Source organism: Dromiciops gliroides, chromosome 1 (assembly GCF_019393635.1).
Source record: "Dromiciops gliroides isolate mDroGli1 chromosome 1, mDroGli1.pri, whole genome shotgun sequence".
Lineage (NCBI taxonomy): Eukaryota > Metazoa > Chordata > Mammalia > Microbiotheria > Microbiotheriidae > Dromiciops > Dromiciops gliroides.
The window spans coordinates 422,830,557-422,844,813 of record NC_057861.1 but is presented as its reverse complement, the minus strand read 5'-3'; the positions used below and the strand labels follow the sequence as shown (position 1 = coordinate 422,844,813).

The 14,257-nt window shown below is 36.2% G+C and overlaps 1 non-coding gene across 1 annotated transcript; it reads left to right on the top strand.

Moving 5' to 3' along the window:
- Positions 1-13,828: 13,828 nt before the first annotated feature.
- Positions 13,829-13,934, top strand: LOC122737730. Its single transcript, XR_006354521.1, has one exon. It is a non-coding gene; the product is annotated as a U6 spliceosomal RNA (small nuclear RNA).
- The last annotated feature ends 323 nt before the right edge of the window (positions 13,935-14,257 follow it).

The window sequence follows — 14,257 nt, the reverse complement described above, 5'->3', positions numbered from 1 at the left end:
TACATGAGCATATGTGCAGGATCAATTTACCACCTAGTTGACCAGAATGCCTCTGCCCTTCACATGTCATCTGTCTTTAAAGGGGCCTACAAAATCTTAACTAAGAAAGTAGCCCTACAAAGTGTTTTAAGTTATTCAAAATACCTAACTCATTCCAAAGGAGAGCAATGTGGTATCAGGCAATAGATGCTTGGAGAGATTGGAAGTCATGAGGGAAAGGAACTTAAAAACAGAGAAAAGCTGCCTACTTTTGTAACTTGCCAATCATTCAACAAGTAATTGTAATTGACTTATTTTGTGCAGCAATGTGCTTAATCCTAGGGATAAAAAGAAAGACAAATGTTAGCAAGATACATAAACATATTGTATCCAACACCAAAAAAAAGGTGAAAAATAAATAAATATACTATATCTAATAAGTAGAAGTTTGTTTTTTTTTTTTTTGAGATATTTTATTTTTTCCGTTACATGTAAAGATAGTTCTCAACTTTTGTTTATACATGCTTTACAATTTCAGATTTTTCTCCCTCCCTCCCTCCCCTCCCTCCCCCCTCTCCTAGACAGCAGGTAATCTGATATAGGTTATATCTATATATATCTATACATATACATATAGATATATATATACACACACATATATATACACATAATAACATTAATCCTATTTCTGCATTAATCCTGTTACAAGAGAAAGAATCAGAGCAGTGATGCAAAACCTCAAAATAGAAAAAAAAAACAACAGCACCCAAAACAAAAGAAATAATATGGTTCAATCAGCATCTATACTCCACAGTTCTTTCTTTCTTTTTTTTTCTTGGATTTGGAGATCCTCTTCTATCATGAGTTCCCTGGAACTCTTCTGTACCATTGCATTGGTGAGAAGAATATAGTCCATCACAGTAGGTCAACACTCAATGTTGATGATACTGTGTACAATGTTCTTCTGGTTCTGCACATCTCACTCATCATCAGCTCACGTAAGACCCTCCAGGTTTCTCTGAACTCTTCCTGCTCATCATTTCTTACAGCACAATAGTATTCCATTGTATTCATATACCACAACTTGTCCAGCCATTCCCCAATTGATGGGCACCCCCTCAACTTCCAATTCCTTGCTACCACGTAAAGAGCAGCTATAAATATTTTTGTACATGTGGGTCCCTTTCCCCCTTCCATGATTTCTTTGGGCAAAAGACCTAAAAGTGGGATTGCTGGGTCAAAGGGTATGCACAGCTTTATCGCCCTTTGGGCATAATTATAAGTGGAAGTTTTAATACAAGGGTTCTTGACCCAGGGTCTGTGAACTTTAAAATAAAAAGATTTTGATAACTGCATTTCAATTTAAATGGTTACCTTTGCAATCTCTCTGTATTTTAGTTCATACATTTTTTTTTGGTGAGGCAATTGGGGTTAAGTGACTTGCCCAAGGTCACACAGCTAGTAAGTGTTAAGTTTCTGAGGCTGGCTTTGAATTCAGGTCCTCCTGACTACAGGGCCACTGCTCTATCTACTGTGCCACCTAACTGCCCCTAGTTCATACATTTAAATACATTATCCTGACAAGTTCCATGACCATCCAATTGAGTCCTGTTCAATAGAAGTTGTGTTTGTGTGTGTGTGTGCGCGCGCGCGCGTGCGCATATGCACACATGCGCGCATGAGTGTATGTGAGTGTACTGGGGCAAGGTGAATGGGGGGGTATAGGAAAAAGGATAAAACTGGGGAATGTTCTGTTGTGGTGATTGGACAACATTTTGTTATTGTGGTTGTTTAAAATAACAGTGGCTGGCCCATTAAGGCCTTATAATATACAGGGGAAGACAATGCCTTTGTCAAAATAGTTGAAAATGGCAAAATCCAGAATCTAAATGGGAACCAGAGAAAATATTAATTATGTCATCATTTAAATAGAAAATGATTAGCTGTCAGACCTAGTTCAGGGAGTGATGGAGTTGAGGGTCTGGTTTAGAGGGAAAGATTCAGTCAATGATAATTGAGATGAGGGCTTGACTATGTGTTCTCTGTCCACATGTTCTTGCACATAAAATTAAGTTGGCACATTCTCCTATTAATATATTCTGCTCCAACCACCAATAATCTAAATAATTATAAATCTGTCAGTTCTCATAGATAAGTAAGCCTGGTTCTCATTTGTTTGGCTTCTACTCCAAGTGTTAGCACATCAATTCCCAACACCTCTAGAAACAGGCTGGGAGGAGAATGCAGAGTTCTTTTATCCTTAGCCTTGGGAAAAGGTCCTGGGCAAGAGGGGATTCCTTAGTACCCTAACTCAAGGTCAACCAGTCCTATAGTCTAAACAGATCATTCTTTCTTTCCCTTAGTTTGGACTTAAATATCTACCTCTTTCCAATGGAGAACCTAAAGCCCCAGGTAGAGGCTTCAATGTCTCCTTGCCTAGTGAATAAAGACCATTGCTGAGTATGGCATCTGAAGCTTTCCATAATCTATTGCAGTCTTATTACCTATCACTCCTCTCTATATTCTGAATTTCCTGAAGAATTATACCACTCAGGGGCAGCTAGATGGCGCAGTGGTTAAAGCACTGGCCCTGGATTCAGGAGGACCTGAGTTCAAATCCAGCCTCAGACACTTGACACTTACTAGCTGTGTGACCCTGGGCAAGTCACTTAACCCCCATTGCCTGCACCAAAACAAAAACAAAAACAAAAGAATTATACCACTCCCCATTCCACTAACCCTCTCTGATCTGTGTCATCTCCTAACTTGGCTCATGGCAATCTACTACTAATGGAATTCTTCTCCTTACCTCCCAAAAGCCAAGAGGGGAGAGATGGAAGCAAGTCTGACTGGACTCTAGAGTACAAGAAGGGAGTAATGGGGAAGGGAAGGAGCATTTGTTAAGTACCTGCTATGTGTCTGGCATTGTACTGTTGCTGGGTTTTTTTGGTTTGATTAATTGTTTTTCAGTTGTGTCCAGCGTTTTGTGACCCCATTTGGGGTTTTCTTGGCTATTTCCTTTCCAGTTCATTTTATAGATGGGTTAACTAAGGCAAATAGGGTTAAGTGACTTGCCTAGGGTCACACAGCTAGTAAGAGTCTAAGACCAGATTTGAACTCAGGAAGATAAGTCTTCCTGACTCTAGGCCCAGCACTCTACCAACTGTGCCACTTAACTGTCCACTCTGCTAAGTGCTTTTTTTTGTGGGGCAATGAAGGTTAAATGACTTGCCCAGAGTTACACAGCTAGTATCAAGTGTCTGAAGCCATATTTGAACTCAAGTCCTCCTGAATCCAGGGCCAGTGCTTTATCCACTGTGCCACGTAGCTGCTCCCTATGCTTTAAAAAAACAAACAAATATTATCTCATTTGATCCTCACAATACCACTGGGAGGTAGGTGCTATTGTCATCCCCATTTTACAGTTGAGAAAACTGAAGCAGAGGCTAAGTCACTTGTCCAGAGTTATACAGCTAGTCAGAACCTGAGGCTTGATTTGAACTCAGATTTTCCTGACTCCAGGCCTGGAACTCTATTTACTGCACCACTTAGCTGCACATAATATAATGAGGCAATATAATGAAAAAAGAAAAAATAAATTGTGGTTAGGTTGTAAAAGACTTTAAAAGTAAGAGAACTAATGGTTTATCTATAGTCAATAGGGATCCAAAGGAGTTTAGAGTAAGGAAATGGTATGATCAGAACTGTGCTTAAGGAAAATCACTTTTACAGCTTTGAGAAGGATCAACTGGAGTGGATAGAAACTTGGAGAAAGGAGATCAATTAGAAAACCACTGCAATTTTCTAGGCGAGAGGCAATGAAGGCCTGAACTAAGGGGGTGGCTATGTGAATAGAGGGAAAGGGTTGGATTCAAGAGATGTTGTGGAGATAGAATCAGCACATTCGGACAACTGATTTGGCATGTGGGATGAGAGTGAGTGAGGAGTTAAGAAGAATAATGTTTAGTTTAAGAGCCTAGGAGATTAGAATAACAGTGGTACCCTCAACAGAAATATGGATGTTTAGTAAAGAGGAGACTTTGGGTGGAAAGATAATGAGCAGGGGGCAGCTAAGTGGCACAGTGAATAAAGCACCGGCCCTGGATTCAGGAGGACCTGAGTTCAAGTCCGGCCTCAGACACTTGACACTTACTAGCTGTGTTAACCCTGGGCAAGTCACTTAACCCTCACTGCCCCACAAAAAAAGAAAGAAAGATAATGAGCTCTGTTTTGGACTTGTTGAATTTGGGATGCCTACAAGACATCCAGTTCAAAGACCTAATAGGTAGATAGTGATACAGAACTAAAACTCAGGAGACAGCCTTGGGTTGAATATGTAGATCCGGGAGTCATCTGTGTAGAGATGCTAATTAAACCCATAGAAACCAATGAGCCAGAAAAGGAGATTGAGAAGGAACAGTCAGGTAGGAGGACAACCAAGGAAAAGCAATGAGAAATAGCATGAGAGAGTATCTAGGAGAGAGTAGTCAGTAGTGTCTGGAGATAGATAGCATTTTTCACCATAAATCCTTTAGAATTATCTTGGATTGTTGTATTGCTGAGAATAGCTAAGTCATTCACAATTGGTCATCATACAGTACTACTGTTACTGTATACAATGTTCTCCTGGTTCTGTTCATTTCACTTTGCATCAGTTCATGTTAACTCTTTGCAGATTTTTCTGAGAGCATTCTGCTCATCCTTTCTTATACCACAAGAGTATTCTACCACAATCATATACAACAACTTGTTCAGTCATTCCTCAGTTGATGAACATCCCCTCAGTAATGTCAAATATAGCAAAGATGTTAAGAACGATGAGGGTGGAGAAAATATGATCAACTTTAGCAAGTAAAGAATCATTGGTAACTTTGGAGAGAGCTGTTTCAGTTGAAGTAATGAGGTAGGAAGTCAGACTGCCAAGGGTTCAGGACTGTGAGAAGTTAGGAAGTAGAGGCAGCAAAGAAAGACAGTTTTTCCCAGGAATTTGGCTGAGAAAGGGAAGATAAGTATAGAAGGATAGTAACTCTGTAGTGTCAAATGAAGCAGAGAGTGTGAGAAAGATGAGAATTAAGAGATTTGGCTGTTCCAGAGATTGTTAAATTGAATTAATTAATCAAAAGGAATTAGTAAAATTCTGTGTTTCTGAGCCAAAAGAGCTCTATCACTGAGGCTGTCCTTACTCCTGTAATTGATTCTTTTTTTTTTTTTTTTGGTGAGGCAATTGGGGTTAAGTGACTTGCCCAAGGTCACACAGCTAGTAAGTGTTAAGTGTCTGAGGCCGGATTTGAACTCAGGTCCTCCTGACTTGGGGGCCGGTGCTCTATCCACTGCGCCACCTAGCTGCCCCTGTAATTGATTCTTAACTCCCCAAGCTCCTCTGGATAGTTCATAGTTCTCAGATTGAGAGTGAAAAGTGACCTCAAACAGAATCAAGAGAACAACTTATACAACAAGATTGTAAAGACAAATCTTAAGAATTCTATGGTACTGATACCTAAACCAGGAAGAGCAAAAACAACAAAAAAATAAAATTATACACCAATCGCACAAATTAATATGGATGCAAAAATCCTAAATAGAATACCAGCTAGAAGACTACAACAATATATTACATCATATATACATTGTGTCCAAGAAGGATTGAATCCAGGAATACAGGAATGGTTTAACATAAGGAAAACTATTAACACAATTGATTATATCAACAAGAGTAACAAAAATCATATGATTCTATCAACAGATACAGGAAAAGCTCTTGACAAAATATAACACCTACTTCTATTAAAAAACAATAACAACACTTGAAAGCACAGGTATAAATGGATTTTTCCTTGATTAGAAACATCTACCTAAAACCATCAGCAAGCATTATTTGTAATGGAAATAAGCCAGAAGCCTTCCCAACAAGATCAGGAGTAGAACAGCAATATCCATTGTCACGGATATTATTCAATATTGTATTATACATGCTAGGGATAGCAATAAGAGAAGGAAAAATTGATGGTAATCAGAATGTTCAATGAAGTAATAAAACTATCTCTTTTTGCAGATGACATGAGAATATACTTGGAAAATCCTAGAGATTCAACTAAAAAGTTAGTTGAAATAATAATTTTAGCAAACTAGCAGGAAATAAAATAAACCCACAGAAATCATCAGCATTTCTATATACCACCAACAAAACCCTGAAAGAAGAGGTAATAAGAGATACTTCATTTAAAATAACTGTAGACTGTTTAAAATAATTGGGAGTATACTTGCCAAGACACACTCAAAAACTACATGAATATAATTATAAAACACTTTTTATACAAATAAAATAAGATTTAAATAATTGGAGAAACATTAATTGTTCATGGGTAGACAGAGCCAGTATAGTAAAAATGACAATTCTACCTAAACTAATTTACTTATTCAATGCTATCCCAATGAAATAGCCAAAAAAATTATTTTACTGAGCTAGGAAAAATAATAACAAAATTCATTTGAAGAACAAAAGGTTAAGTATATCAAATAAATTAGTGAAAAAATGTTAAGGAAGGAAGTTTAGTTGTACCAGATCTTAAACTATATTATAAGGCAGTAATTACTAAAACTGTCTGGTGCTGGAAATAGAAAGGTAGATCAGTGGAACAGAGTAGACATACCACACACAGTAGTAAAGTTTTATAATAACCTTGTGTTTGACTAATGTAAAGATTTCATTATTTGGCAAACATAGTTAGGAAAACTGGAAAGCAGTCTGGCAGGAATTGGGCAGAAGCCAATATCTTACACCATTTACCAAGATATGGTCAAAATAAATACATGACCTAGATATAAAGGGTAATATCATAAGAAAATTAGAAGAACATGGAACATATTACCTATCAGATTTATGAATAAACATGAGATAGCATTGTGAGGTATAAAATGAATAATTTTGATTACATTAAATTAAAAAGGGGTTGCATAAATAAAACCAATGTAGCCAAGATTAGAAGGAAAGCAGAAAATTAGGGAAAGTTTTTATAGTTTCTCAGATAAAGGTTTCATATCTCAAATATATAGAGAACTTTATCAAATTTATATGAATATGAGTTGTTGCCCAATTAATAAATGGTCAAAGGATATGAATACGCAGTTTTTCAATGAAGAAATCAAAACTATATTTAGTCACATGAAAGAAATGCTCTAAATCATTACTGATTAGAGGAAGACACATTAAAACAACTTTGAGATATTATGATACACCTATCAGATTGGCTAAAATGATAGAAGGGGAAAATGACAAATGTTGGAGAGGAGTTGGAAAAATTGGAACACTAATACACTGTTGGTGGAACTGTGAACTGATCCAACCATTTTAGAGAACAATTTGGAATTATGCCCAAAGAGTTATAAAGATGCATATACCCTTTGACCCAGCAATATTACTATTAAGTTTGTTGCCCAGGGGTAGCTAGGTGGCGCAGTGGATAAAGCACCAGCCCTGGATTCAGGAGTACCTGAGTTCATATCTGGCCTCAGACACTTGACACTTACTAGCTGTGTGACCCTGGGCAAGTCACTTAACCCCCATTGCCCTGCAAAAAAACCAAAAACCAAAAAAAAAAAAAAGTTTGTTGTCCAAGGTGATTAGGGAAAAAAGAAATTTTGTGTTCTAAAATATTGATAGCAGTTTTCTTTGTGATGGCAAAGAACTTAAAATTGATGGGGTGCCCATCAGCTGGGGAACAGCTAAATAAATTGTGGTATATGATTGTGATGAAATACTACTACTGTGCTGTAAGAAGTGATGAGTGGTTGATTTTAGAGAAACATGAAAAAACTTGCAGGAAATAATGAAGAATAAAATTAGCAGAACCAAGAGAACATTGTATACAGAATAGCAATATTGTTTGAAGAATGATACTTCATATAATACTCATAACAACTAAGTTATTATGAGTATTATAAATACTCAAATCAACTGCAAAGGACCTATGAAGGAAGATGCTATCCACCTCCAGAAAAAGAACTGATAAATAGAAGCATATATAGTATAACTTTACATGTATATTCTATACACACATATATATACATACATATAAACACACACATATATATATACACACATATGTATCTAAGCATACACATATATCTGTGCCTAATGCTACCCTTAACTGTGACATGGAGAGGGGGAAGAAAAAAATTTTAAATGCACAGCAGAGAACAAAAGAAAATTCAGAAGAAAGCACAGAAAAGCAGGATAGTTTTGAAAATGGTGTGTATTTATTAGTTTTTCAAAAAAGGAAACACTATGAAACAGAGATATATGGTTTCATATTGAACTATCTTTTTGTGTTGTGCTATGTACATGAAAATTTTTTCAATGAGTAGGAAAGGAGGCTCAGGGAGAGAGAAAATTAGAACTGAAAAAATTTTTAAATGCAGATTTGAAAAAAAAATTCCACTGGAGGAAACAAAGGGTCAAAATCTCAAGGGGGACAATGTTTGGTTTTGGTTTTGGTTTTTTTTGCAGGGCAATGGGGGTTAAGTGACTTGCCCAGGGTCACACAGCTAGTAAGTGTCAAGTGTCTGAGGCCGGATTTCGACTCAGGTACTCCTGAATCCAGGGCCGGTGCTTTATCCACTGTGCCACCTAGCCGCCCCCTCAAGGGGGACAATGAAAAATAAAAGTGGGAAGAAAGATGGTCTGCTGGTACCAGGGCTCAAACTACAACTACATAGCAGTAATAAAACAATTTGGTACTGGGGCAGCTAGGTGGCATAGTGGATAGAGCACCAGCCTTGGATTCAGGAGGACCTGAGTTCAAATCTGACCTCAGACACTTGACACTTACTAGCTGTGTGACCCTGGGCAAGTCAACCCCCATTGCCCCGCAAAAAACAAAAAAACAAAACAAAAAACCACAATTTGGTACTGATTAGAAAAGTTGGTCAATGGAGACCCCAAAGCAATCAAATATAGTCCCATAGTATTCAATAAACACAAGGATACTAACCACTAGGGTAATGACTCATTGTTTGACAATAACTTATAGGGAAATTAGTGAACACAGGAAAAAAATCAGATTGGATTTAGCATCTTATATTATATATCATAAGAAATAGCAAATGGATATATGACCTAGATATAAGAGGTTATATCAAGAAAATTAGAGGAGAAAAGAAGGTACCTTTTGCAATTATGAATATGGGTAGAATTTGTTTTTCAGTCATTTCAGTTATGTCTGACTCTTTGTGACCCCCATTTGGGGTTCTCTTGGCAAAAACACTGGAGTGGTTTGTCATTTACTTCTCCAGCTCATTTTACAGATGAGTAAACTGACACAAACAGGGTTATAAGTGACTTGCTCAGGGTCATATAGTAAGTGTCTGAAGTCAGATTTGAACTCAGAAAGTTGAGTCTTCCTGACTCCAGGCCCAGTGTTCTATCCACTGTGCCAGCTAGCTGATAGAGAGTTTATACTCAAAAAGAAATGAAGATTAAAAGATAAAAGGAGCATTTTGATTGCAAAAATTCCAAAGTTTTTGCACAAACAAAATCAATGAAGTAAGTGGGTAGGAAACAGGAACCTGCAGGAAAATCGTTGTACTAAATTTCTCTAAGGTTCTGACATCCACAAAATTTAATGATTTGATTCAAATATTCAAATATGAGTGTCAGTATCATCATCATTGCATGTTGATCAACTGTGAAGGACTAGATTCTTCTCACCAATGCAATGGTACAGGAGAGTTCCAGGGGATTCATGATGGAAGGGGATCTCCAAATCCAGAAAAAAAAAAAAAAGAATTGTAGAGTATGGATGCTGATTGAACAATACTATTTCTTTTGTTTTGGGGGCTGTTGTTTTTCTATTTTGAGGTTTTCCCTTATTGCTCTGATTCTGCTCTTATAACATGACTAATGCAGAAATATGTTTAATGTTATATATAACCTATATCTGATTACCTGCTGTCTAGGGGAGGGGGGAGGGAGGGAGAAAAATTTGAAATTGGAAATCTTATATAAGCAAATATTGAAAACTATCTTTACATGTAACTGGAAAAAATAAAATACTTTTATCAGAAAAATAAATAAATAAATAAACAAATATGAGTGCCATTTCCCAATAGATCAAGGCCAAGGGATATTAACAGGCTATTCTCAAAAGATGACATGCAACCTGGATCAATAACTGTAAGAAAAATGTTCAAAATCACTAAGAACAGAAATCCTAATTAAAATAATTTTGAGGTTCAACTTTATACATAGTAGACTGGCAAAGTTGATCCAAAAAAAAAATGACAATTGTTAGAGGGCACACCGAAGTACTATCAGTAGAGCTGTGAATTAGTCCAAGAGGTACAGAAAAAATTTGGAATTTGGTCTTTGTACATGAAAATATTCATATTTGTTGTTTGTCCAACTCACATTTTTAAAAGGAAAAAAACCAAAAACTGCATTTTCAAGGCAGGATCTTATAAAGCCCTCTGATTAAATAGCATAATGAAAGCAATGAAGTAAAAAATATGATTTTGTTTTTGTCAATTACAATTGCAGTAGTCATTGTAGTATATCCCAATAACTATAATTTCAATAGTAAAAGCAGAAAAAAAAAACTACAATTAAGAATTCACACCAATACACCAATCACAAAAACCTCATCTACTAACAAAAATGAACTGTGGAAAGTATATACTGTAAACCATACTTGTTCCAATCAAGTGACCTCAAATATGATATCCTCTTGTCCTTTTTTGTCAAATGAGGTAGAAATCAAATTTAATCTTAGATTGAAAACTAGGCTGTCGGCCTCATGTACTGTCTCTTTGAAATCCCCAAACAAGAGCATAGCTACTTTGCCTTAATTTTTATTCTCTAACTATAGTTTTTCTATTCTCTAACATGGTGTTCCATGGAAATACTTCCTGTCATCAGCCTTCAAGTCTCACCAAATACACAGATGTATAAAAGCTATTCTTGTTGTTCAGTTGTTTCAGTCGTATCTGACTCTTCATGACCCCATTTGAGGTTTTCTTGGTAAAGATACTGGAATGATTTGCCATTTCCTTCTCCAGTTCATTTTACAAAACGCAAAAGGGTTAAGTGACTTTACTAGGGTCACACAGCTTAGTAAGTATCTGAGGCTGGATTTTGAACTCAGTGAGTCTTCCTGACTCTAGACCTGACACCCTATCCACTGCGTGTATAAAGCTATAGACATAATGCTATGTTTCTTTGATTTCTTCAGTAAAAACAAACAAGCAAGCAAGCAAACAAAAAAACCCTCTCTAGCTTTGTTCATGCTTCAAATCCAGAACACTTTCAGGAATGTTGGAAGATGACCATTCCCACTGTTTTGTGTAACACTAGAGGTAAAGGGAAAGAAGCTGGAGGAGTCATAGTTTTAGGGGGCTGATGAGTGACAGGGAATTACTAAAGTTACATTTTTCATGAACTGATTCGTGAGGACATTGACCCCCAGTTTCTTTGAAGCAGTTATTTTATTAGTAGGGTGGTACTGAATAGCATCTAAATACCATTGATTGTGTAGGCTCCTAAGAAGATGGTTACTGATCTCAAATTAAGAATAGGCCAAAAGGATTTTTTTCCCCTAGAAACCTGAAGTGTCACAGGGCTTTTTATAGCAGTCTTCCCATTTTTCCTATCAGCCCTTCAATGCTGTAAGACAGATGAGATGGTGGGTTTTCACCCCATTTTTTTCTTTACATTTTAAAATTAACAAATAAATAGCTCAATCTACATTGTAGAACAGTTAATTAGACATGATACTACTAATCAGATATCTATTTCATAATTTTCTTTTCAAGTATGCAACAAATTTAACATGTAAATTTCAAAGCTATCCCACTAATCTGTGATTCCTTCTGGCCTTGCTTCTTTTCTCTTAAATTTAGGGGGAAGAGTGAAGCAGGAAACCCTAAGAACCCATCTTCCTTTTACTTCCCTCTCCCAAATGAAAAAAAAAAAAACAAACAAACTGAAAAAGAAAGAAAAGAAAAACCTTTGTAACAAATATGCATAGACAAGGAAAACAAAGGATCACACTGGCCATGTCCAAAAATATTTCTTATTCTGCATTATGAGTCTATCCCTTCTCTTTAAGAGGTTGGTAGTATGCTTCATCCTCTTCACTATCTGAAATCAAGGTCAGTGATTTCATTGATCATATTTCTCAGTCTTTAAAGGTATTTTTGTCTTTACAATGTTATTAATTTATAAATTGTACTTCTGGTTCTGTTCATTTCATTCATCAGTTCATACAAGTCTTTTCAGGTTTGAGATAATATATGTAAAATGCTTTAGAAATTTTAAAGTACCATAAAGATGTTAGTTATGAATTATTACTGTTTTACCAATCCCTACCCCACAATTCCTGGCACTGAATTTTACTGGAAATGATGCAGGGAAAGATGACTAAGCTAGATAAAAAAGTCAAGGAATATCACTCAACAGAAAGATTGTGCTGCCACTCACAAAATCATTCTCTCAGACTTGGAAATAAAAACTTTGAAACAAAGGGTTGAGCTGAAGGTCCATCTCTATCCCATGTAACAGCTGGAACTGCAAGTATCAAGAATAAATTGAATGTCAATGTTATAAAGCAGAGAATCTTCTCTTGTAGTTGTTTTACCCTTGAAATTCCTTGATGTATTTATTTAGATATTTATTTAGATCAAGTATTCCTTGATGATTTATTTAGATGAATAAAATCAAGTATACTGAGCATTTTTATGGTCCCATGCTATTGGCTAGATTCTAAATTACCTGAATGATTTATTATATAGAGAGATCCTACCCAGTCACAACTATACATATCCCATAAGTCAAATTAAGTTCCTGACTCATCTAATATTTGCAGCAAGGGTTGTCAACATAAAGCCAGATTTCTAAAATAATGGAAACTTCTTAAATTTTCCAGATGGCTGGTATTAGGTGGGGATTCTAGGTGTCATTGTTATTTAAAATGGCAAAACAGTTCCTGTCCCAGTTCTTTGCAAGCATCAGGGCCTGTGGCTGAGTTTATTCAGGCTGTCAAAATATATAGTCGATCAACACTGTTTCAGGTAGGAAGCTATTCTTAATGAATGGAAGTTGCTTGTGCATAGAGGGAATTTCGGAGTACTTAATCAAGTTGACTCTCCAGCACTGGCCTTAGTAAGACTTCCATAGAAGGTGAACTTTTCCATACAATAAGGGTATGAGGTGCTACAAACCAAATTACAGGAATATGTCTATCAATTATACCTAACCCAAAGGTTATATCGCTCTAACAATAGAGGCATTTGGCTCTTGAGTAGATGAGATGGGTTCAAAAACAATCTTCTAGAGGAGATGCTTTCAGTTATAAACTGAATCTGGGTCATTTTTTTTTTTCATTTAATTTTCCACTTGGATAAATAACAAGGGCAAAGAGTAAAGAGTGAATGGTGACCAGGAATTTGAACATATTTCCTCTTATCCCTCTATTATCTTTAATGGGACTTGGGCATGCTCCATTTCACCAGACATCAAGATGACAACTGATACCTGATAATGCCACTGTACACTTTCCCTCAAACTACTCACTTTCGCAAGTCAAATCTCCACTAAGTGCTCAGTTCCGTGAATTTTTCATGTCAGCCACAAATGTCTCTGCCCAAGGCACTAAGGAAGATGTAAAGTTACAGGTTTTCAGCTCTTATGACCATTTCACTTAACACTATAGCAATTCATGACCTACTTACAGTCCCTGATAAAAACAACAGATTTAAGGAAGCTGATTGCTTGGACCCTTTGAGGTTTATTTGATCCTGTAACACAAGCCATGAGGTAGCTACTGTCCACCAAAGTAAAATCTAACAGACAAGGTGTGAATAATAGGATATATTCACAGCTTAACATTAGAAAACTGCAGAGAAGAGTTGCATGGCCTCAGCACAAGAATGACATGCTACTTTATAAAGAATTCAAAATCTTAAAACCAGAAATACAATAGACCATATTAATAATAAGAATTATAAAAATCACAATTATATCAACATACAGAAAAGGCTTTTGACAAAATACAATTTTCACGTATGTAAAGGAATAGATGAACCTCTGTTTAACATGTTAGTCAGGATCTATCTAAAATCAGTGTTATATGGAATAACAATAAAATCTTAACCCCAAGATCAGTAGTAAAGCAAGGCTATCTACTATTACCATTATTATTTGAAGAGCTAGAAATACTAGCTATAGCAATAAAAGAAGCAAAGAAATCAAAAGAATAAATATAGGAAAATAGCAAACAAAATCATC